The sequence below is a fragment of the Amphibalanus amphitrite genome, unplaced genomic scaffold, assembly GCF_019059575.1.
Source record: "Amphibalanus amphitrite isolate SeventyFive unplaced genomic scaffold, NRLGWU_Aamphi_draft 001072F_arrow, whole genome shotgun sequence".
Lineage (NCBI taxonomy): Eukaryota > Metazoa > Arthropoda > Thecostraca > Balanomorpha > Balanidae > Amphibalanus > Amphibalanus amphitrite.
Genome location: NW_024882566.1, coordinates 155720 through 180887, shown reverse-complemented (window position 1 = coordinate 180887; position 25168 = coordinate 155720). Strand labels below are relative to the sequence as shown.

Sequence of the window (25168 nt, the reverse complement as noted above, 5' to 3'; positions counted from 1 at the left end):
TCCGGCGTATTACATACCACTTCCGGCGGCCTGTACGGTTTAAACCGATCTCTCTCGGCGGCGCTACGGTTGATATTAATCTGACAGCCCACTGACAAGGCGAGCAGCCCCGCCCTTTCACTCGTGGCGAGGGCGACAGGAGTTGTTTTGGATCAGCGTACCATTACATTAGCATGCCAAGCCCTCGGGTACTGATGCTGATATAGCCAATCATCTTAACCACACAGCACATGCTCGTTGAACACATTGCATGGTGACATTGGCGTATATTTTAGAAATGTCAAACGGCTGTTAATCAACTCAAGAAACTGGATATATCCAATCAGATCGGCAGTCTAAATTTGCGACATCTTTGTGGAAAGTACATGAAAAATCGTCGCGTTAAGTGCAGAAGTGCAGAAGGGTGGTAATAGCACATGCATGAATAGGGGCATCAGGCTTACAACTGTTGCAATATTTCACCCCATTTTACCTTTGTAAGTGTCATGAATGTGCAAGCTAATGGTGTAAATGGTACGCTAGGCTCTCTTGTATAGTCCCAAGCTGTTCGCTGAGAGCATCCAACGTGACTCGAGTGTCATTAAGTCTGCAGAGTTTCAACAATTGGGCTCTAGGGGAGCCCATTTATCGCGGGCAGAGGGTCCACGGTCTCTTGCGCTCTAAAAGCGTCTCCGTCAGATGTTGGAACTAGAACAGTTCATGGCAGTCGAACATGAATGGCCCATTCGTTTAACCACAGCTAAGGGCAATAAAAAGTCTTCCGATCACGTCCACACAATTTAGCTCAGCGTTCTACATTCCCTAACCTTAATGAGGCAAATGAATAGTGTCTAAACAGTGATTCGAACATGTTTGCTGTATAGTTCGTTTTTCTGAGTGTTTAGGATGCTTGTTGTTTTTCTGAAGACACCATTTTCCATTTGGAAGCCGGTTGTATGATGTATGAAATTTGATGCTTTAGCCTTACTCCAGCAAAGTAAGGAAATTTTTCCCATTGACCCTAAGCCCTATTAATTTTTTTTAATTTTGTGAATAGTATGTAGTAGCCTCGCATCGTTTCAAACTCTTGAGAAGGCTTATGGTTCACACATAAGGTGTGAATAACAGCTTCGAGCCATGACCATTGCGACATTGCCAGCGTCAGATCACGTGACCCGGCTGACCCGTCACAGCACAGGGTCACATGACCTGTGCTGCCATCCACTCTGTATGCACCGGCGGACCGCAACAATACCGCGGCCGGCGGCAGCTGCAGAAGTCACGTGACCCGACACAATTGCCACACCGCCGCCCGCAATGGGGGACGAAGTCGGTCATGTGACCTTCGCACCTGTCGGCTTCGAGGCTGCGGCTTTATGTAACTTATGTCGTTATGCCTGAACAGTCAAGATGTTTTCTTCAAATTTCGCTCACTTGGATCATTTGCAAATAATTCGGTTATTTTCATAACCTCAGTTTCATTATAAATATGAAACTAAAACATTATACAATGAATCCACTGCGTAAATATTTACTCTAAGACAAAAACAACTTATGCGCCATATTTTCGATAGCACCGAGTCGAAACTTAAGGCTCTAGCAGAAAATGAGCCAATGTCACTTTCCGAAGCATGCTCGTCGCCGCAACTAACCGCGCAATGATGCATTGGTGCCAAGTGCTGCGGTGTGAAGGGGGAGAGCATTACTTCGAACAAAGGGAGAGAGAAGATGCTGAATAAACATGCCACGTGTCATGTTGCAACACATCCTGCCGTTTTTGTTGCGTTTTTGCGTTGGCGTCTTGCACAGCTAATGTCCTTTTGTCGCCCATACTGTGATAGGTCAGGGAGGATCACAGCGTTCTTGTTGTGTTGTTTTCTAGGCACGTTCTCCAATGATGTACACATTGGATGCAGCATAATTCGTTGGCGGAGGTGTTGTTTTGTTTTTGTGGTGTGTGTCAGGTATGTCGTGTCGCAAGTAACACGCTGTGTCTCATTGTGATGGACTGGCGACTGAAAAACGGTGATGGCGATGCAAACAGATTGCGATATTTGATTTACTCGTGCGCTGAATTTTCAGTGTGTCTAGCCCATTTGTGATTTGGTAGTTGTTTTTTTTTTTGTCCCTACATCTATATTTTGTCTATGTTTTTCACTGCCACAACCACGCTGCATTTCATGTTCAGACTACAACGCCGCGTTTTGTTTAATGTTAAGTCTATATAGTTGATGCATTCCAGATAAATGCTGAACTACGAACTACGAATCACAGATAAATACTGAACTACGAATCACTTATGCTGAGTTTTTGAATTTCGCGTTGCTCTGATCGAGCTGAGTGGGGTCATTTGTGCAAGCATTGACTGTGCAAGCAATCATATTTCGTGTTGTCTATCTCCCGTAGCACTTAGCAGCTATTGTTGAGAGATAAATACTTGCAAAGCCGTGCCGTGAGATTGATCGGATGTGTGTGGGCTTTTAAACCTGAGACGCGACTGCTGATGTGATTTGATCCAATCAGAAGCTGTATGCAGTATCCCTGTAAATCATTTCAGCGAATTATAACTACACTTTTGGTCCAAAGCGCGCGTCTGTTTGAAGGAATACGACCGTAGATGTGTAGAACAATCAAGCCAGTTCTCGTCTTGTTGAGATTCGCGCGGTATTACTATGCTCGTTTCACCAGATCTCATCATGCCTGTATCTTCTGCTTTCTCTACAAAGAACAAGGTTGTGTGGAACTGCGCACCACGAAACAAACTATCGTATGTTTTTATAAAAATTCTTTCTAGTCCCAAACGCAAGTTCAGGATAGATACCGACAGTAGCTGAATTGCGCAGTTGGTTGGTGCTGCTTTCCGCCCATTCTTGATCGAGGAGTCACGAGAAATTTTGGTCGACATGTCTCGGAGCCTGCAGCCAGCCCTGCAGTCAGTTCGGCGTCCCCTAGAGGTCAGCAGAGGTCACGGAGGACATTCCAGACAGTGACTTGAGCAACATGGCGGAAACTCACGATTGTGTTGTGGCGGTCGTGACTCGTGGCAAACACGTTGAGGAAAGTAGCAACGTTCTGCTGTCGGTTTAGAGGCCAGTATGTTCTTCCCGGGGGTACTGGCCGCGAGGGGATTTCGCTTTCCTCTGAAAACAGTCACTGAGACGCAGTTGCTCACGCAAACATGGCTCTACCTGAGATAAGAGAGCCTTATCGTGTATACGTTCTATCTGAAATAGTCCCCTGAAATTCTTGTCTCGTGCCGGTCGGTTTCCACATACGTCTGGTAGAGCCGGCTCCAGCATCTCGTGGCCGCACAATGCCGGCACGTGCAGAGGCCCTCTGATCCGCTGCGATGATATCTACGGAGGAGGCCGGGGAGGCGAGGCACGCTCCTTACTCAGGAATTTGAACTGTCAGTGTGTGGAGCTTAGGGTGCGTTCGGAGAGCGCGGAATATTCCCCGTCATCGTGAAAATTCCCCGTGTTGCGTTCGGAGAGGAACATTACATACCGCCAATTTCAAGGATCGCCGCTACTGCGCCAAGTTGAGTTCGTGGGATTTGTTTGGGTTATTTGGTTATTTGGAACGCCACATCTATGGCAAGATGTAATAAGAATGAAGCTCTTGAAGAAAGAACCACTAAGAAAAATCACAATTATTTTCAAAAAGTCCAATCTGTACTGTGCCCCCCCCCCCCACCCTAACCCCAAACACACAACACAACACTTCAAATTATCGTTTTCATTGCTTCAGAGGACAATCACACAACTGAGTAAGCATTATCAAGTGTTGGATTTGCAATAAAACTGATCAAGGTGGAAACAAACGCAAGAAATATCCATTTATATTCAAAAATATACTCACTCGAGCATATTGATGGGCGCCGCCATCTTGACGGGAACGACGCGTGAGATGCTTTTTAGATTCCGCGCTTTCCGCGTCCGTTCCGCGGAACTTTCCCCGGGAATCGCTCTCCGAACGGCACATTCGGCGGAAATTTCATGCCGGCGTGGAATATTCCCCGGGAATCTGCCTCTCCGAACGCACCCTTAGACAAGCTCCCGAGAAAAGAGCTGCAGGAATATCGGCACAACTGCGGCATTGGGCGCAACAGTATGAGATTAAACAGAGCTGACGGAATGCGAAGGAGAAAAGCTAAAGCTTAGATGCTGGCAAGAGATTTGGCCTCAGGTTGAAGGAAGAAAACTGAATGCTAGTGACTCATTGTGGATTATTTTGCATATTTGTCCGATTTTATAGAATCAGTTTCATTGAGGCATTTTCCGCATAAAACCAATCCAACAAACATCCAGTCAAATATGCTTTGTGTTACAAACGTGTTTTCACGTCGTCCGCTCATTTTACCGGAATCCAAAGCTGCTTCATTCTCCACAATTATCCTTCAGTTAGAAGATACTTCAAATTCTTCGACCACTCCCCGGCCGTTCTGCCAAGATGATAACAAAACCGCTCCGCCTCGCATACCGCCTCCCGATTCCAAGATATCCGCCTTCTTGTGAACGCTGTGACCAGTGGCGGCGGAAGCAGGGGGGCAAGGGGGGCAGCTGCACCCTAAAGCTATGGAAAGGGGCGCCTCGAAAATCTGTAGAGGAGGAAGGAAGTTAGGAGGTGGGGCAGCCACAAAGCTGAGCACTGCGACACCGCAACTGATAAAGGCACTTGTGACACGAAGAGGGTGGCAATGACGTGGGAAAAGAATCTCTTGATATGCTGAAGAGTGGAGGGCATCCTTATCTGAAACAAAGGCAGATGCTGCCGACCCTGTCGAATAAAATCTTGCCAGGCGATAAAGGCTAGGAGGGCGCAGCCACTCGAGAAGCGCGCCATGCGGAAGAGGGGCGCCTGCATGTGCATGCGAAAGAGGGGCGCCTGTGTGTGGGACGAAAAAGAAACATTTATGGAGACGTCTTTGAAGGCGATAGCCTCCGAACGCCAACACGAACATATGATGGCATATAGCGTTGCAGGCTCCATGCGACAAAAAGGGGCGCCTGATGGCCGATATGCGAGAGGAAATTAGTTTATGTTAACATTTATCGGGGGCGGTTTGCCGTTTACAACATATGAATGTTAAAGGGACCCTCCCACCTTCAAAAAAGTTAATGAATTGGCATGAAAGTGATGTCGCTCGGTTCAGAAAGAGCGAAAACGAATATCTACCAAATTTCATCGAAAAATATTCACCGGTTTTCAAGATATTAGACTTTTACTTTTGTTTACTTTTTGGGATCTCCGCTGTTCCCAGGGACTTTATTTGAAAGTGCGGCATTTGTTGCGCGCAAAGCAGCATATACCACCGCGTGCTACCAAACGTTTTAGTCAAACATTTAAAAATCGTTAGATATCTGCGCTGACGTCAGTGGCGGATCCAGGGGGGCAAAATGGGCATTTGCCCCCCCAAACGGCATTACGCCTATGGACGATGCATGGAAAGAATCGATAATTTTTTTATGGTTTGCCCCCCCCCCCTAACCTCTGAGCTGGATCCGCCTCTGGCTGACGTCACACATTCAGAGGGGTATTCCTATGCATTAGCCCCTCTGAATCAAAATGCTGCAATTTTGAAATTCAATATTTCCGATTTAAGGCATTTCTCGATGTTGTGAGTGCCGAAACCGGTAATTGTGAGCCAGGGACCCCATTTTGGCTATCTCAACTCAAATCTAATGTTAAGGTGGGAGGGTCCCTTTAACCCTCGCCGGACCTATTGGTTTTCTACATACGCGCCGGCCGAGGGGGGGGGGCGGGTACGACCCCCCCCCCTCGCCGTTTCGCCCCTGGTGGAGCTAGCGCGTCGCGGAAAAAACGAGCGTGTGCGCCGTTACGAGACGCAGAGATTGGTACCCGATTTTAAGGTCCTAGGTCAACCGGTGACCTCTGAGGTCAGGTCAAGTGCCCCAAGGTACGGTTCAGTTTTTGGTGATTAACTTCGCAAAAAACGGCCGCAGAGCCGCGATTTTGGCAGCATCGTGTTCGCCTCGCTCAGGCGCGTCGAATGATATACTTTTTGTCCGGGTCAGGTCAACTTGGGGTGTTGACCTCAGGTCAAGGTCAGGTCAGCACCCCCAGGTCACGAAGTTGGTCAAAAGAGGTCATGTCGCATATCATTCGATCCGGCAGGTCTTCCTGAGTCCATTGGTGGCTTTCCCGACTCGCTAGCTCAATTTGATCAAGAGTTGTTGACAAAAAACTAATATGACCTTGATGACGTCATAAATGACGTCACGGAAGGTCAACATTGCAAAAGTGACGCATCTAACCTTGCAAGGAGTGCATCAAATCACGATTCTGTGTGCTTGAGATAGTTGGAGATCGTTCCCGGCGCCAGAATAGCAGTTTGAATTTTTCCCCATTGACTTATAATGGTGAGGTCACGAAAATGACCTGACCTCATATGACCTTTAGGAAAAATCCGAGATATACAAATTGTGAGACTCATAATGGATACTAGATCCTGCAAGTTTCATTTCCCTGTGACATCTCCTCTGGCAGTGAGGGCGTTGCGAAGTTGCGACATCTGAAGACCGTGCAGAGGTTCGCTTATGACGTCACAGGTCAGTGACCTGACCTGACCCAAAAATGCGGTTGGTGTCAAAAGATGCGGCTTGGATCAAAGGTCAGGTATGCCAAGTTTCAGCTCTCTATCGCCAGCGTGTTCGGAGCTATCGCGAAAAAACCCTATGGGGGGGGGGGGGCGGCACCCGCCCCCCCCTCGGCCGGCGAGGGTTAAGGGAGGTCCGAGATTGGGTCCTGTAAAATTGCACTGTCCGTATGGGCGGTTACATCCCTAGTGCTAGGGCGTATTTTGCGTTTTTTGTTTTTACTGGGGAGATAATTATGACCAGGAATAGCACTCTGCAAACTTCTATGGGCGCCTGTATAGGGGCGAAACTGATTTTCCAGTGCAGGGACGGCCATCGGCATTGTGGGGCGGCATTCATTCCACGGGGGCATCTGCCAGTGTATGACACAAAACAAGTGTGTTGTATGACACAAAACAATGAGTGTGTGTGTCCTGTACATTGTCAAAATACCTACAGAAGTGTTTGGTTGGAATGGATTTTTTTTACAAATGCTTGAATGACATTGAGCCAGGATGTCCGTTCCGAAGGGCTGACGTGATACTGATGACACCACTGAATGCAATAGTGCAGTGCAGCCCAGGCGGCATGCTGCTTATCGGCCTGCAATTCTCTGTCACCGAGTTAGTGTTATGGATTCGGCGCCTTATTCACTAGTCCACACGAAGGTATTGGAACCGTGGAACTCTTTTCGATATGCCTTATTCGGAGAATCTTATGATATGGTGATGAGGTTGTTTCTAAACGAACATTATGAAGGTTACATTTACGCTATGGAATGTACCTAACTATTTCTCGTTACATAAAAACTGTGATTCTGAACGTGTTAACCTAGGTACAACACATTGTCAAACGTCTCTTCGCTGTTTGTGTTACTACAACCGTGTATACAACCGTGTATGGTAAGGGGCGCCCAGCGGGAAGGGGCGCTTTAATATCGTTTGCACCCCTATCCTAGAATACCTTCCGCCGCCACTGGCTGTGACCTTCAAGCCCGTCGATTTCTTACAAGCGTACTCTGGCGTTGACATCCATCCTCACACTATCATGACATGCGTCCAGCCTCGAGTCAGATGACTCGAGATGACTCGAGTCAGATGTCAGAGCTTTGAACGATCTCTTCGTGGCTTCCCTTCAGTCAGACATCGACCGAGCTATTTCAACATCCTGGCTACTGTCGAAGCGCGGATGCTGACATTTCTAGCCGCGTCCTTGGGCACGTGATGTTATCTGAAACAGACTCCCCACCACATGTATTATGCACATGGTCTAGACAGCTGATCCTAAGCCGTGCTGGAGACAGAGAGAGGTCGACCCATGATTTGCATGTCGGCAGGACGCAGAGATCTCTTTCAGAGAGCGGATTCACGTCAGCGCTGCCAAATATGATCATATGTAAAGATGCTAACGGTAGAACTGACAGGTTGTGTGGCTGAGAAGAAAGTGATTTCGTTGAGGGTGTGAGTGGAATATTGACGATTGCTCAGCTGGTTACATGCCGATCGGACAAAGGTGATGCACTCGATATTCAATCTTGAGCCCCATATGAGCGAAGATACCTGTCACTATTAGCTTTCACTTATAGCAGCTAATATCGTTCCAGAAATCCAGCGCCCAATTTAACGCTCAGTTCACACCAATAGTGGAACCCGGCAGTCGGCACCGAACATTTATAAAAATGAGGCCATTAACGACAAAAAAATCTGAGACATGCATCAAACACGAAAATTAACCAGACACACTATTGCCATTTTCCACCTAAATGTCCTCCCAAATAAAAATGAAGCCGCCTGAGTAAAAACACCGTCGCAACACTTCCACGTCTACAGCGCTACACTGCGTGGTGAGAATTCAGGTGGGGCCCGATTTGGCAGCCGATCGGTCAGATCCAGGACTTAGATCTAGCTCGGGCACGACCAGCCGCCGTTTCCCGGAATCCTGGATTGCTGCACAGCCCGGAATCCCGCATTGCTGCAGAGCCATGCTGCAGGTCACTCGGAAGTGCAAATGGCTGTCGTGTCCTGGGTATCGCGTGGAGTCAGTCACCCGGGAATTAAGGGGGATTGGTGGTCGTGAGTTTCGTAGCTGCGCCTCACCGAATCGCGGGATTTGTATAGCCGATATGGGTTTTCCTCCAACAGGGCAGGGACCGTGGTCCGTGGTATTTCTCCCCTCACACTCAGGAGTCAGGAAGTGTTGAACAGTCAGTAGTAATCAAGGCACAGCAGATAAGAGTTTCTAAATTGTGAGACCCATGTCAAGTGCTTTCTTAGAGTTTTGACGGGAATATTGTATTGTACCCAACTTGAAACCTTTAATAAACTCTGTCAAGGTTTCCATTTTTCATCCCGAGAGCAAATACCTGTCTCGGCTACCGCTGCAGTAGCGATTTGAAGTGGACGTCTCATATAAATAAATCACGTCAATCGTGTTTTACAGCCAGTAGCATTTTATAACGTCACAGCAGGGTGGGCGTCCCTTGGGTGTGGCCCGGACTCCCGGTCTTTATGGCCCGCTGTGTTTATGATATGATCCGCCCCGTGTAACAATCACGTGTTGTCCTATGAATGATTGGTTTTGGTGACCTTGAGAACGCCGAGAAGGCATTCTTGCCGGAAGGAATTAGCTTGATCATCCGGTCACGGCCGTTTCACCGACGCTTTTTCACGGCTCAGCAACGCAATTCGTTTAACTTCACGTGACTAGCACCCAGTGCACCCCACTTCCGCAATTTTCACAGCAGTGCAAGCACCTTCAAATATCAATCCCGCAACGGCAAAATAGTTTCGGTTCATGACGTGCCGCAATTTTACGACGGTTCCTAACTAGACGCCGGTGTACGATTGCTCCATCAATTACGCGACGCCGTGGCGCGCTGGCCTGGTGGTGGTAAAACTCGAGTCGCTATCAGGGATTGCGTGTGACCAGGGGATCCGAGTGGCCACAAGGACACAACGAGCGCTGGGCAGTCGACCTTCCAAGGCGAACAATTTGGCTGCCACGGCGCCGACACTCTGATAACTTAATGGGCCATTACAGACGATAGTAATGGCGAGGATCGTAGATATGTCTGCCTGAAATAATTTGTGGCGGGTATAATTTGGTTAGCATCTGATAAATATATATTTTTGTTCAAGTCGGATCGTTCAACTTTCAATCTTAGACCGAAGTTTGCAGGAGCATGTCCTTGGAGACCCCATACATGAGCTCATGCCAGTACTCACATATTGTCATCTAAACTTCTCACACATGCTCTCACCGTCCATTTCCCACTTCATTTGTAGTTTTCATCCTTAGCCCTCGCTTGTTCCCATTCAAGACCTCACTTGGACCTTGGTGCATTCTCACCTATAAGATCTCACTTGGATCTTGGTGCATTCTCACCTATAAGATCTCACTTGAATCTTGGTGCATTCTCAAATACATCTCACATTTACACCACCCGGACCTACGCGGTGCAGCCGTCACGGACTCTGACCGAGACCTCGCCACCGGCAGTCACACAGTCACAAGGCAGGGTGTCGTAACGTTCAGCTCACACTCACTGTCTAATAGATACCGCTCCCAGCCTCTGTATCTGCATACTGCTACCCACGTCTGCCTAATAAGCATAGCTCCCACACTCTGTCCACTGCTCGCCGATATAATATACAATACTTTATAGCGTTATACATACTCGCACACTTTCATTAGCGGGTTGCCCCTATGTGCGCATACAGCGTATTTTACTCTCGTCAATTGCATGTTATGCATATCGCTCTTCCTCCTTGCCTTCTACGTTCTAGCAGTCAGCACCCCATACTTTGGGACACTTCCGATTATTCGTTATACCTTTCACAATACGCTTTGCCTTGCTTTTGCTTTTTGCCTTGCTTTTTACGAGTCGCCTCATCCCCTATATTAGACTGTGTGCTATTCTATGCATCCAGCCACCATATCCTCTCCTCTTCTTTCCGGTTCCCCTCCCTCTTCCCACGTTTCTCCATCGCTCTACCCACTGTTCTCCACCCCTCTTTCCACATCACGACGCTGCAGTCTGCAGGCGGGCTCCACGGTCTAGCGATTAAGCCGGGGGGCGGCTCTCCCCAATCCCCTCCCTCTGCCTAATGTGCGCACTTCGTATGCACCGGACACCGACTGAACAGTGAACAGTGACCACTGGCCCTGCCGGGAGCGGGAGGGGGGGGGGGCGAGGTAGAGGGGGAGGACAACCAGGAAGGGCTGCAGCCTGCACCGCTGTCCTCGAAGGAACATGACCCCAATGTGGGGGTAGACGGCCTGTGAAGTGTGTGGGCTCAAATTCCTTCCGGAGCTTCCGGGGAGGGCTCAAAAGGAGAAATAAATTGCCAATCGGATGGTTATTCACGGACAATCAACTCGCTAAGTTGTTTTTGTCATGTTTTACGCTTTGGTTTGGAATAGTTATTCAAAATGGAACATGAAAGTTTGTGTAGAATTGTCGCCAGCACCTTCAAAATTAGGTAGCAAAGATGTCGAAGTTTTCGAAGCGCCTTCTTGTTTGTTTTTTTTTTTTGTCACTGATTGTAATTCCTACTGTGCATATGCATTGGTTCAAGTCGCGACAATTGATTCATCAAGTTAAAAAGCAAACAAGTCTCACACGAGCTTCCCAGTGCGTGAGACAATGTCAACCGTCCACTGCGCGTGCCAACGCGACCAGCGGGCTGTTGCCTCTTCCCCTTCCCTTTGAACACATCCGCGTTGTTGGGACGGCTGAAATGCAGATTGGTGTCTTCTCTAATGGGATTAGTTTGTTCATCGCTGAAGGTCAACCGCAATTCAATTCAATTCAAACCGCACGGGAAAGCAAAACGCTTTGAAGAAGTGGGAAAGGGATAAAGGGGAGGGAAGAGTGTGTGAGAGAGAGAGAGAGAGAGAGAGAGGGGGGGAGAGGGAGAGAGAGAAGAGAGAAGAGAGGGTGAGAGTAATGCGCGATTCGATTAATTCAAATACAAGCCACATCAGTAACTAGTGAAGCACCCAATGCCGTCTTACTTACCAAATCAAGGTGTCGTGGCAGTGAGCTCCACGACTTCGCCACCAGCCGGCGTCCCGCTCCCAGCTGACGCCAAACCTAGAACAAGAACAGCACGTGAGCGCCGCTGTTATTAATCGTTTCGTGTATGTCATCCATATGGGCTACGGTCAGGGAACGGGGCCATCGTTATTAAAACATTTGGCACGGCCGGACGACTAGTGTAACCGGGCCATCGCCTGATCGATCTACATACTGCAGCAGGTGGTCGGCTCTGATTCGGTCTGAGTCGTCTCTCTGCCGTCGGAATTTCGGACCGGTCTCTGATTAGCCTTTGATCAGGCTATGATCGTTTCTGAATCGGCGACTGATCAGTGCAAGCAGCCTCAGATCGGTTTGAAATCTAAATCTAGTTGGTGTCCGACCTTCCGGCTTAAAAAGTTAATATTTTTGCGCCGCATCGACATGCTTGCTAAATAAGCGTCATATGGATGCTTAATGAGGCTGACCTCGAAGCTGATTTTTGTTTTCAGGCGGCATATGGAAGGTAAATCGAGATTCTTATTAGAGTCCATTGGCGCTATTGGCGATAAACCAATGATGTAGGTACAGCCCTCTGCAAACTGCGTGGTAGGTATTCTTTTTTCGACAAAACCGAGAATAACGCGAATACTATGCCATCGGTCACTCGGAAATCGTAACAGTATGACGCGCGAGACTTCGCACCTTAGATTGGCATTATCATCGTGTGCATTTTCTATCCAGTTTGGCAACAAAATCCAAAAGTTTATATTTGCCCCCAAAACAGACTTTTGCATTTTGTTGCCACACAAGGCGTAGGGGAAGCGGGGGGAACACCGCCACTGTGGGAAACACCGCCACCCCATCTGGCGGCGAAAGTATGAAATGTGAAGTGTAAAAATCTGTTATTTCCTATTAACCGCACGAAGATAAGCGTCTTCTGATTTGTGTTCCGGTGTTTCAGTGTAATCGAAGCTCAATGTGGGCATTTTAAGAAAAATGCACATTCTCTTATAAAAATTCGATGAGTTGGGAGCACTTTGAGTGTCTTTAAGTAGAGACTCATTTTGGTTTACTTGATTACATAGAAAAATAACTGATCGGCTTTGTCCAGTAAGATAGGTTTGCTTGAACCGTGTAGTACATTCTTGCTGCTGGCGATTTTTGCTTGAGATCACTTATTGGGGAACACCGCCACCCCGTGGCGGTGTTACCCCAATTGAGGTTGCGGTGTTTCCTGTTTGTAGCGTGATAAGTGATGAAACTCCAAAGACACGCTTTATTTATGTTCGTAGATGTTCCTAAGTCGGGAATAAGCAGCTTATTTGTTTTTTTACTTCATATTTTTCATGCATCCCGACCAAGCACTTGCCAGCTGTATAAAACTGGCAAACAGCTGATGAACCTATACCTATTTAGGTGTCCATTACCGATTATTTGCGAAAATTACCACTTACCGACAGGAAACTCATCGCACGCGATCTCTGAACAATTAAAAGCTTTCGCAGGAATGGGTTGGGTTAACATCAACACCGGTGGCGGGGTTACCCACACAATTTGTAGGCAGCAAATATGCAAGGTATTTTTAAAAGTCGTGATACATGAAAACCTTTTAGGAGCATGCAAAATAAGTACCTAAAACACATGAGAAAATGTTTAAATATTGTAACCAAGACAATAACTACCAAGAGACTTCACACATATTCTCTCATTTTGGCGAAAAGCTTAGGGGGGCGGTGTTACCCCCGCTTCCCCTATACTTTGTCTAGTGATGGACCTAATCGAAGAAGTGGAGCATGGCGCATCTATTTGCAGTGAGTTCCGACCGACTGATAACATAGCCTTTGAGTTATCACCGGTTTTGTCGAAAAAAGAATACCTACCACGCAGTCTGCTGAGGGCTGTACCTATCCAATGTTTAACAACTTTATTCATTCTGCCTCTCTTCTTTCCTTCGCTCTACTCATCTTTCCTTTTTCTTTCCCTATTCTCTTCTTCCTTTCCTCCCTCCTCTCTTTCTCTCTCCCTCTCCCTATCTTTGTCCGGCTCCCAATCAATGTGTCTCCCTCCCGGAAATTCAGAACCAGCTGTCTGATCGCTGACTGCCCTCACTGTACACATACGAAAAACATTTGTGTTGACCGTGCTGTGCTCTGAACAGACTTCCTCTATTCTGAACCGAAAACGGGATCACGAGCCGTCAGTCGATTTGTTTTTGTATCGCTTTCTTCGGCCAGATGTTGGCTGTAGAACAGATGTGGTCTACTGAAACCGTGTGTCAAACACTGAATACCTAATGTGCATGGCTGGAGAGATTGTGACTGTAGTGGTGCAATGGTGAATTTGAGAGGCGATAGTTTGGTGTCTTACCAACTAAGGTACTTGTTGTCTGTCGTGGACTCAATGCATGCGTGATTTGCTGGACCACGCTTGACCTTACTTGCCGAGCACATAGCGGCAAAGGTAAGTTGAGTTACATTCATGTTTATCTGGCATCAGCTCTGAGCTATAAGGAACAAAATATTTTAAGTTATAATTACTTTACATTAATATCACTTTGAGTGCATGGCCGCGTTTTTACAGATAAGTGTCTCGCTAACACCTGATATGATTTATTTGAAACGAGTGACCAAGTTTCCGCCTGACAAGTTGACAATCGGCCGGTCGGTCGGCTGAGGCTCTTTGTTGATATTATCAGGCGTTTGGCGCCGCATTTAGAAATGATGAACCGGTTACGAGAACACATATCTTTTGCAGAATGGTCCAGAAATAACACCTCGCTAAATTCCTTTGATGAAAAATGACTCGAATTCGCACAAAGCTGTCCTCTTGTAGGAACTTATCGCAATATGAAAATCCGGTTTGAGAGTATGGAACTTCAATACACATGCTGGCAAAACATGATAACAGTAATGGAAGATATAACAGGCCTAACAAATATATACCAAGTAAATCATTGGTAAATTCACAACTTTAAGGTTATGAAGCACGTCAAACTTCTTCAGCTTCTTGTGAAACTACTAAGGCCGAAAATGGTATTGCTATTTCCTCGAAATATGGAAGTGCACTACAGGTAGGCTACAATTCAGGTTACCAAACCTCATTGTTCGTTCGTATATAGTATGACAAGTAGCCTCCATAGACTGAGGAATTTCCTTGTGGTCTTGAATCACAAATGGCCTTCCGTTTTTGAAGGTAACCTACATCCTTACTACGAACAAGTCACAACGTCGCGCGCTGGTTTTAGCCGCTTCAAGGCCAACTTTACACCCCGGCTCCTTCAGAGTTTCCTGTATGAATTATAGTCATGCCTCAACATGACCGATGCTTTCGGTTCGGCCGATAGTTTCGCTGTTTGCCATTTTTATTTTACGCGTAGGTTACAAACATGATTAATCGTTGAATGCCGGTATACCTGCTTTTGGAATTCGGAGACCTGAATGCTGGTGCAGCCAACGCGGCGTTTATGTCATTACTATTTCAAGCTCAATCTTTTGTAAGTAAAATGAGTAGGTATATCTTTTGAATTAGAACCTTAGATGCTACATAGAAATGCTATTCGGTCAAACAGAGACCGCAGGTGCATAGGTTTACATACCATATATCGATCAAAGAATAGCAGGCTCTATAGTAGGCATATCCGAAATCCGCGTTATCAGAAACGAGCAAGCTGAGACTATTCACTCGTGTTTGGCATCCCCCTTTCTCTACAGAAGTATGCAACCTCAGGCGAACAAAGAATAAAATGATGAGCAATCATTCCAGCAATGCATAGCTGGCCAGTTTAATTGGTAGCATATCTCACGATAAAATCTGAGATATAAAACTACGAAACTGCTGGCAGGAATTTAACGCTCACCTCGAAGGCCAAGTAATTTTTTCGGCTGGACACTTATCCAGTCGTAACGCACATGACCTTCAAATACCAGAGTACAAATAGCGTTTGTATTGTGAGGCCGGTGTTTTATGGTTGATTTCATGATTGGCCATGCATTTGTGTTCGCTGTCGTTATTTTGCTGACTGCTTACGAGTGTCACGTTAAATACCGCTTGAGCACAATCATAGGTGAGAGAGCAGAGGAAAAGAGGGCGAGAAGGGGAGGGAGGGAGAGAGGATGGGAGAGGGAGGGAGAGAGAGAGAGGGAGAGAGGGAGGAAGAAAGGAGGGAGAGAGAGAAGGAGGAAGGGCGGGAGAAGGAGGAAGGGAGAGAGTGAGAGTGAGAGAGAGAGAGGGAGAGAGAGAGAGAGGGAAAGGGAGAGGGAGAGGGAGAGGGAGAGAGAGAGAGAGAGAGAGAGAGAGAGAGAGAGAGAGAGAGAGAGAGAGAGAGAGAGAGAGAGAGAGAGGGAGAGAGAGACGACAGAGTAGAAAAGAGACTAGCTGCAACAAAACTAACTGGCGGCGGCGGCTGTGGTGGCGTCGGCGGCGGCGGTCTCGGCCACCGCCGCCCCGCCCGGTGGTTCTGGTCTGTCGACCACCACCACCACCACAGTGAAAGTGAGAGGAGGTCGGCCGAATGGCTGGATAACGCCGGCCCCGCCGCGGCCACCGCTGCCCCGCTGAGAGGCCCCACAGGGGTGGCGGCGTGGTGGTGTGGCGGTGAGGTAGTGCGATGGAGTGGTGATGTGATGGTAGGATGGTATGATAGCAGGCGCTACGTACAGCGGTGCTGGTACGGCTGTATGGCGTTGGAAACGTTCGACCACCTGAACTGTAATCGCCACGCCCCGTGTGGATTGTCCATGATGGTAATACATACATACATACATGCATACATCTGACCTCCGGACCCAGCAAAGAGCACTCGTAATACTGTGAAAGCACACATTTATCCTTCGATTTAAGTAGGCCTCTAGTTTCTTGAAGGGCAATCAAGGTTAAAAATACCAATTCATTGTTTTCTCATTAGTAGGGGAAGTTCTAAATTGTCTGGACATTGGAGCCTCCAACTCGCTTGTGCTTTACCACATCCCTCACACAAAAATCCTGCCCCACAAACCCCCAACCGTGGCGTGTTCGACTTCCCAGTTCTCTCTGGAACAAAGTGTCTCGGGCTGTCCTTGCGCAGCCCCTCAGCTCCACAAACTCAGACCTTGTTGCTTGTTCAGACGTTAGTCCAGACGGTCTTGCTTGTTCAGACGTTATTCGAGACATTGCCGTTTGTTCAGACATTAGACCTTGTTCACATTGGCGTTTGTTCAGACATTAGACCTTGTTCAGCGCGCTCAGACATTGCGCAAACAGGCTGACAACGAGCATGGCGAATCACTGTTTGCCGTCCTGCTGCACGAATTCGCACAATTAAATGCAAATTGAACCTGCTCACGAGTTTCGCAAACAGTATTAGATGTGTGCACAATGACAGAGCTGGGTTCACATATAGCCGTCGGGATGCTGGCAGAAATTCAAGTTGAGGATCCACTCACGTATCGAGCTCTAGTGGGCACTGCACAGTGGCCTCATAAATTTCATCAATCTTCACTATCAGCTTGTCAATGCCATAAAGAAATGTAATGTCGTCCAATTCACTACATAGTACATAACTGCCTTGTCTCGATGACTTACTATTAGATGTGACTTTTTACATGGCTAAGTTGATAGGCATCCTTCAGCATTCTTGCAAACTTAACCACGAATCTAGTAATGAAAACGTGCATTAGAACCACTCAGAACACACGTCTCTCCCCCACGTCCGTCTCATCTCTCCCCACTTCTCTCCGCCCCGCCCCAGCCCCTCGTTTCGTCTCGGCCGTCGTCTGGACACGCTGGTGTTTGGGTCCAGAAGCGGCTTATGGAGAGTCCTGGTGAACTCGTCAAGGACGACCACCAGAGCTGTGGCGGAGAGAGAGAGGGAGAGAGAGAGAGAGAGAGAGAGAGAGAGAGAGAGAGAGAGAGAGAGAGAGAGAGAGAGAGGGAGGAGGGAGGAGAGAGAGAGGAGAGAAATGCATATCGAGGGAGGGAGAGCATAGAATCTCTCCTCTTTTATTTTGTCACGCTTTACTATCAGATCGAAAAACACGTCTTTCCAGAATGACGTCGCACGGACGTCTACGGTTGTAAGCATCAGCCTCAGCCCGAAGTAGGAAGCTCCCATTGACTGATTCGGAAGCTAGCATTAAGCGCTTCCGATGATGCTCCGGACCACACCCCAAACCCACCGTGAAGGTCCCTCCCCTTTCACAACTCGTCTACCCCCCCACCCCACCCCCTCCCCGCAGTGGGACGGGGCCGCGCGGACCGCCGCGCCGCACGAGACCTCTGCTGGGAGACGCCTTTCTATACCACCTGATGAGCCAAACGCCGACGCCGAGCGCCAAGGCCCCTGAAGGGTAGATGGATGGGTACTTAGGGATGGAGATCCTGCTACAGTTGAATATTGATTTAAATCCCGTGCGGTTCAGGGTTAAAGGTGTGCAGTAGATGGACGTTTGAGTGCTAGGTACTGTTCGTTCCGGGTTCGCGATCCCCCGAGCGAAGTATGGCTAATGGCTGAGGTTGGCTTTGGCGAACTAGCGTCGAGAGGTGTCTTTTGCTATCTTCAGCTTTAACCCGCGCCCTGCTGGGGGGGGGGGTGTTTGAACACCCCCCTTGTGGTTTTTCGCGAATATCTCAAAAACGGCGGCGCTCCGCGCCGCCGTTTTTGGTACACCTTATCATACATCAATTCTACACATGTTGTGAAAATTTCAGACCAAGGTCATTCAAGGTCAGGTCACCAGGTCACTTGAAGTGACCTCACCTCATAAAAACTTTCAATGTCTGTCATAGCTACACCGAGTGACCGATCGCTTTGAAACTTTCAGCGATTGCTAAGAGCAATAGCATGTACAAAATGTATATCTCAGAATTTTGATATCGATGACCTAAGGTCAGGTCAATTTTGCGACCTCCCCATTATAAGTCAATGGGAGAAAATTGAAATGCGCCTCTTTTGGATGAAAGACATTATAAACACTCCCAAACACCGAATTACAAGTGGTTTAGACACACTGAACTTAAAAATAGTGTCCGTGACCCTTGTTTATGCCCTGAGGTCATCTTAGGTCACGAATGGTATCTAACAGTTTTTCGCAAATAACTTTTGATAGAGGCATGCTAGAGCGATGAAAACGCCTTAGATGTGTTCAGCTCGACGATACGGATCGACTGATGTGCAACATGACCCTTTCCGGTCAGGTCATGACCTTGACCTGAGGTCAAATTTTCAAGTTGACCTTTCAAGGTCAAGTTATAGTTCATTCGATGCGTCTTGACGAGAGGAACACGATGCCGGTAAAAGTAAGCTCGTACAAGGCTTGGGTCAAAAGTTATTGCAGAAAAACTGTTTTCAAAAAAATCGGCTATTTTTGCAGTTTTTGCCCCCTGCAGGCAAAACCGTTGACGTTAGGTCAAATCTGAGAGAATTACTCAGAAAGGGCGTTAATAGGGCTATCGAATGCGCTTTTCCGCGGCGCTGTAGCTCTATTGGTTCCCGAGTTATGCGTTGGCTTCTTGGAAATTTTCGACATTCGACCTGGAAATCGGCGAAATTTTGCCTTCAATGACCTCTGGTGACCTGACCTTTGACCTGACCAAAAAATTGACCGAAGTGATTTCGTCATTATTTTTACGCTCTTTCGAACGCCGCCTTCCGCGTATCGCTACGTGGCCCAGGAGCCGAGTTACAAGGGGGGGGGGGTGTTCAAACACCCCCCCCCCCCAGCAGGGCGTGGAAATCCAGGACCCCCAGCAGGGCGCGGGTTAATGAGGGTAATATATTTGAAACTTCTAATGGCTAGTTGAATGATTTTTTGTTAATTAATGAGTGAATGAATGGATAAAGGAATGTATAAATGACTGACTGACTGACTGACTGACTGACTGACTGACTGACTGACTGAATGAATGACTGACTGACTGACTGACTGACTGAATGAATGAATGAACGAAAACAAATGAAATTACAGATTCACTCAGACTTAATTAAATGGTTAAAGCTGCCTGATTGGTACAAACATAAACGGGTTGCTTTCGAGGTCAATTTAAACTGGAACAGCCTGTAAACCTGTCAAAATTAACTGCATTTGGTTCCCACTTCCGTTGGCTCACAATTTCCCAACTTCATCAGCAAATTGAAACACCGTCCTCCAGTACCATAACTTGTCCTTACTTATCGCCGGTAAGGCCGCCGCCGTGAAGGTCGAAACTACCGCCTGAATAGCCGGAGGCGTCGACCTTGTTGCGCCACGCGGTGCGGTCGTTCGATCGCTCTGAGAACTGTGCCGACAGGCTGGGAGAGACGCCGGTGATTTTCTGCCAGCTGACGCCAGTTTCGGGGGTGAGGGTGGGAACTTTCTGGGAATCGCGGTCACCACTGGCGATGCGATGAGGTTTATTTGTCGCCGTCATGAGGACGTCAAGGCCGCTGCTGGGAGTTGCCCGTCACAATCGGGGGCAAGACGACGAGCTGAATGTCAAACCCTCGAAATTTTCCAGGTTTAAAATACATGTGGGGACAAATAATATCCAATGAACAAATTAAGCAAGAAGAAATTATTAACAGTAGAGACTGTCAAAAAACGTCTACGCATTTACGCGTATTATGTAACTTACCGTCTTGGAACATTCTAGTTTTGGTTGGCGGTTGGAGCTGGAGGCTCCTTCGTTCACTTCCCGCAGCTCCCGCATTCCTTCCCCCTGGTTTCTCTTTGCGTAGAGCCTTGAGAATATGTGATGAGGCCCTAGGGCTACCCTCCCGATTGCGCGTACTGCAGTTGCGCAGCGCACGTGTGCACGTGCAAGGGGAAGAGGGGATAGTGAACATGTGACCTTCACATGTGAGTGGAGGGACGAAAGGTCCGTGTCTCCGTCCAGAAGAATTTTCGAGTGTTAGCACATTTTCGTTTTTCCTTAAAATGGGTACCCACACATTCTTCAGCATGAAAGTTACCAATAACGAAATATGATACCTAATGATTGTGAAAGAACAACTGCAAAGCCGTTGTGAATGGAAATGAACCAACTTTGTCATAATGTGTAAGCCATTTTTTTTCGGGAGTCGGCATATTGGGAGGCAGTTTGCGAGGAAAATAGACCTTTAAAATAATAAAGTTCAATATATTTCACAGCAATTTCATTGTGTTCCGCAGCTGCAATGCTCAACAAAGTCCAGAATTACTTCCTGTTCCGACAATATGCGCTGCTATGCTGCACAGTGCACATTTTTATCAAAATTGCTCTCGCTTTCCGCACCATTTGCGTAAAGTGTGCTGACCGCCCACTACCATTGCTGCAATTTCCCTCGCAGATGGCATTGTGACCGCCGTTGTCATGGCAACTGAAGTACTGAGACATCAAAGGGACCGCTATCGGCCGCCATGAGTGTTTCGGTGTGTCTCCGCACCAGTTACTCGCCAGTCGGTAATAAGAGTCGAGTGATTAGTGTTTCTGGCCGACTTCCAAGGTCATGTTGCAGCGACTTGGTACCGAATCGACCACGGGTCAGGGCAGGTTGGTGCATTGCGGCTGGGAAAACTGTCGGTTTAATGGCGATTGGTGTTAAACCTTCATTGAAAAGAAGTCCCCAATGGAGATAATTAAGAGATGCGTTAAAATTATATATACTTCGCGGGTGACGGCATACGAGCACAGAACACACTCCTTTTTCTGACCAAGAAAACATCTGAGCGATAAGAAAGGTATGAAATGAATCGAATAGCAGTAATACAATAGTACATGTGAATATACGAATCAAATATGAGGAAAAAAACGCAAAAAAAAACACGGCCCGGAACAAGAATAAGCGGTAGCTGAAAGCGATTGGTACTTGAAACCCACGATTCTTGATGGGCAGAAGTTGGGCAAGCGCAACAACTTTCCTTTTAAGTGCACGACAGATGCTACGATTTTAGTTATATGGCCAGCCAGGCCAAGAAGATAAGTGGAATTGCCGGTCGTACCTACATCTGCTTTGAATGGTCACAACGCCCATGCATTACCTTGAATACAAGACTTAGCGTTTGACGGATGATATCCATTCTGCGAACATTTCACCGTTACGCGGATGCTATTCCACCATTGCGCTTATCCCGTCATTGCTTTGACTCGACGCACCTTCTGAGGCCTGTTTCACTAAAAACTTGCGATTACAAGTGTTTGAACTTTACAATTCATAAGTATTTTTGCAAACTATGTAAAATCGGATTTCACTAAACTTCATCACCAGCGGCACCTCCGATAAAAAGAGTTGGTAAATAAACTTGTAAACTGTAAAATTGTTTTTAATCAAGAACTATAACATGTTACAGATATTGCTTCTTTTTATCAAACTATGTCTAGTATTCATGTCAGAAATTGCAGGAATAAATTAAAAATAATGATGCTGTTTCTGAATGGTTTAAATGATAGTTCACCATATCTTATTAATTATTGAAAGAAAATAACACGCAAAATATTTGACAGCAGAAGACTGTTGAATGCAATTATGGCGCGCGAATGACAAAACATGACGATACTTACTTATTGCTCGCAGCTGGTTCGTAGGGATTGTGCTAAGTAAAAAAGAGCATATAATGACTCAGCATATCATATTTGTTTTAAATAATTGATTGCTCTGCATCATTGCGCGAAAAGTAATAAAATTCCAAACGTAAGGGCCACTGGAATTTCGGGTTTGTAAGTACAACATTTTCTTTCAAGTTTTTGGTCTTCGTGAAACAGAAAGTTTGCGATTTCGATGTTTCTTACAAACTTTTTTCTTGTAAAAAAGTTGGTAAATTTTAAACTCAAAATTCATGTCCGAAGGTTTCGTGAAATCCAAATTTCAAATGTTGGTAATTATTTCTTTTAAACTCAAGTTTTTTCTTTGTAATTACACACTTTATTTGTTAGTGAAACAGGCCTCAGCTCACAATCAAAGCCGGCTCTGTCTTTGGGCAAGCTCTCGATCAAAGTCGACTGGCTTTGGAGAGCAGCTAATGGGAAGCGTTTCGTAACCATGGTCACGTGCCCAAGGCCGTTCAGCTCCGTTTGTGCGCACACGCAGAGGGCAGGCCTGGGGCCTGGGTGCGCACTATAGGGAATTTGTCTGACAGTTTCAGGAACTGTCTAATGATGACCTTGAAACTGCGTAGCTCGGAATCCTGTGTAGTATGTATTGAATGACTCGCACTTTAGGTCATTCGTTTGGCTGAATGTCAGGAGCTGCCAACTGGAGAAATTATGGCGAGGACCGGTGAAGCTGCGTGAGGTTTCTGTGTGCGGAATGCGATGAATTTCAACATCGTGAATATTTTCGCATTGTTAATTTTGACGTTTGTAGACGTGGATAATTGGTGAAATATAGACATTATTACTCCATGCTTTTTAATCCACTTATCAGGGTTTGCTGTTTGAGCTGTTTACAAACCTAACAGGAAGGTAATAATACCAATGTAAAACATCCAAGCAAAACTAAAAACGTTTTCTATCACCTTCAGCAAGTGATCAAAATTCCTTACACACCCGCTTTGCACGCAGTTTGCAGCCCATCCGCATGCCAGCGTCATCTCAACCCCTCCTTTTTCTTGCGCAGCACATGCTAATTTGATCGAACGACGCCCTTCTCCCCATACAATCATATTCTATCCACGTCCTGGCTCTCAGCGTGGTTCATACATACCTCGCACAAGACATCGCACGTCCGTTTTTTGCCGATTCAGGTGTCAGAAGCGTCACGCCAAGGCGCTGGTTTCAGTGTAAAACATCGTCCGACGAAGCACCCCTGTCGCGGACACCAGTCGCCCGTCGGTCTGCGCGCGCCAAACAGCCATCCAGCTTCTCAATCAAACGCGACCTTGGCGATCCGGGATGGAGGGAGAGTGGAGGAGAGTTTCTGAGACAAACAACAGATTGGAAGGCGGAGGAAACCGAGCGGCGAGGTAAACACGATCGCGGCTCAAACCCTCTGTGCTGAGGAGCTTTGACTGGCTTACGTAAGCTGCGAGCTCCCCAAAGTTAAAATTTCGGATTTTTTCACTTCCCACAAAGCTCAAACGTAATTGCATGATAGTCTTCCACCGTACAAATCTCTGGCATCGGCATACATCACATCATAATTTTAGCGCCTCCATTATACCCATGAGACCATAACGGACTAGCCTTCCAGCCTTTGACACATAACAAGCCTTTCGCTCTGTATTTATCTGCTAACCGCCGTTTGAGAAATTATCCTCCCTCTCAAACCATGGCCGCGGCGGGGCGAGCCGCGCCCGCACGCCGGCTAACCCCACCCTGACCCCTTCATCAGCTGACTGCGCTAGTCAGCTGACCGCTCCTTGACCCTGTCACCGCCGCCGGCGTTCGGCCAATCAGTGTCCATCTTGAGCCTAATGAGCGTGGTTCTACTGTCAACATGTTTCCTCCACAGACCTTCAGCATGAGCGGCGATATGTCTTTCTCGCGTGGCGCTCGACAATCGAATCCGGGATTTCATTGTGACCACAGATCGCATGCCACCGCGAGCCATTGCCAATCAGGACCCCGTCTCGCCATTATCACCCAATAACCTGCTTCTGGCTTTCTAAAGGCCTAACCAGGCATCGCATGAGCTGAAAAAGCGAACTGCGTGACCCCGGGTCTCGACCGTGACCTTCGTGACTCTGGCATCGAGCCAACGCCGAACGCGCGAGATAGAGAACGAGGAGTTCCTGGAACCCTGCCAACTCATGCCGCTACGGTCTATCTTGAAAACTGCCGAAGGCCACACTCGCGATAACCAGGTACGGTTTTTGTTGTTCACGGAAGAGATGCCACCGGGGATAAGCTCAGGAGGTGTGGCGGTGTAAACTAGTTATTCTCGCTCGCGTGAGGCCTCTGGTGTTGTTTTCTATTGTTGTTTTTCTCTTTTGGGTGGGAGATTTCTTCTAAGGCTTTTAACGCGACACTAAGGCTTTTGTAAAAGCTTTACTTTCGAGTATTTACTATGATCCTTTCACTTGACCGGTGGCTTTTTATAATGGGAGCATGGGCAAAAGACACTTCCAGTATCTCATCCGTGGTAGCTATTGAAGAAAATACCGTTTGATGCAGGATTACGAAACCTATCGCAAAAGGAACATATCCAAAAAGATAAGTCATTAGCTAGCTAAAAGTTTTAATCGGTGGTCACATAAATCATAGCTGTATGTATAGTAATCCTTGTTATCATAGTCAAGTAAGATATATTTCCTTCTTTATCGTACACCTAAAACTTTATAGTTTATGCCACGCCTCAATCACCAGAACACCAACTATTTGTGAGAATTTCCCTCACACGAAGAAATACGTGACTCTGAAATGGTTCTCAACTGACAGCCGGCATTGTTTTCCACTTTGTCACAAATTCTCTCAGTTCATGTAGTCACGATCCCAGAAGTAAATGGTTTTTGTGTGTTCAACAGTCGGCGCGTGATCTTGCTGTTCGTATCTGCTGTGTTCCTGCTGACGGTTAATCACGAGGAGAGAAAACTTGACGTTAGTTGTGGCTGAAGCCGTGGCAGTTTCACCACTATGCGCGTGATATTTGGATTAAATGTGGTTTCATGGAAATCTTCTGGAGAAAGTTGCTCAGCGTAATAAT

The 25168-nt window shown here is 47.1% G+C and overlaps 1 protein-coding gene across 1 annotated transcript in view; it reads left to right on the top strand.

Annotated features, from left to right (window-relative positions):
• LOC122369786 (mucin-17-like) overlaps window positions 1-25168 on the top strand; it is a 70067-nt gene that overhangs the window by 3012 nt on the left and 41887 nt on the right. The window lies entirely within an intron of this gene.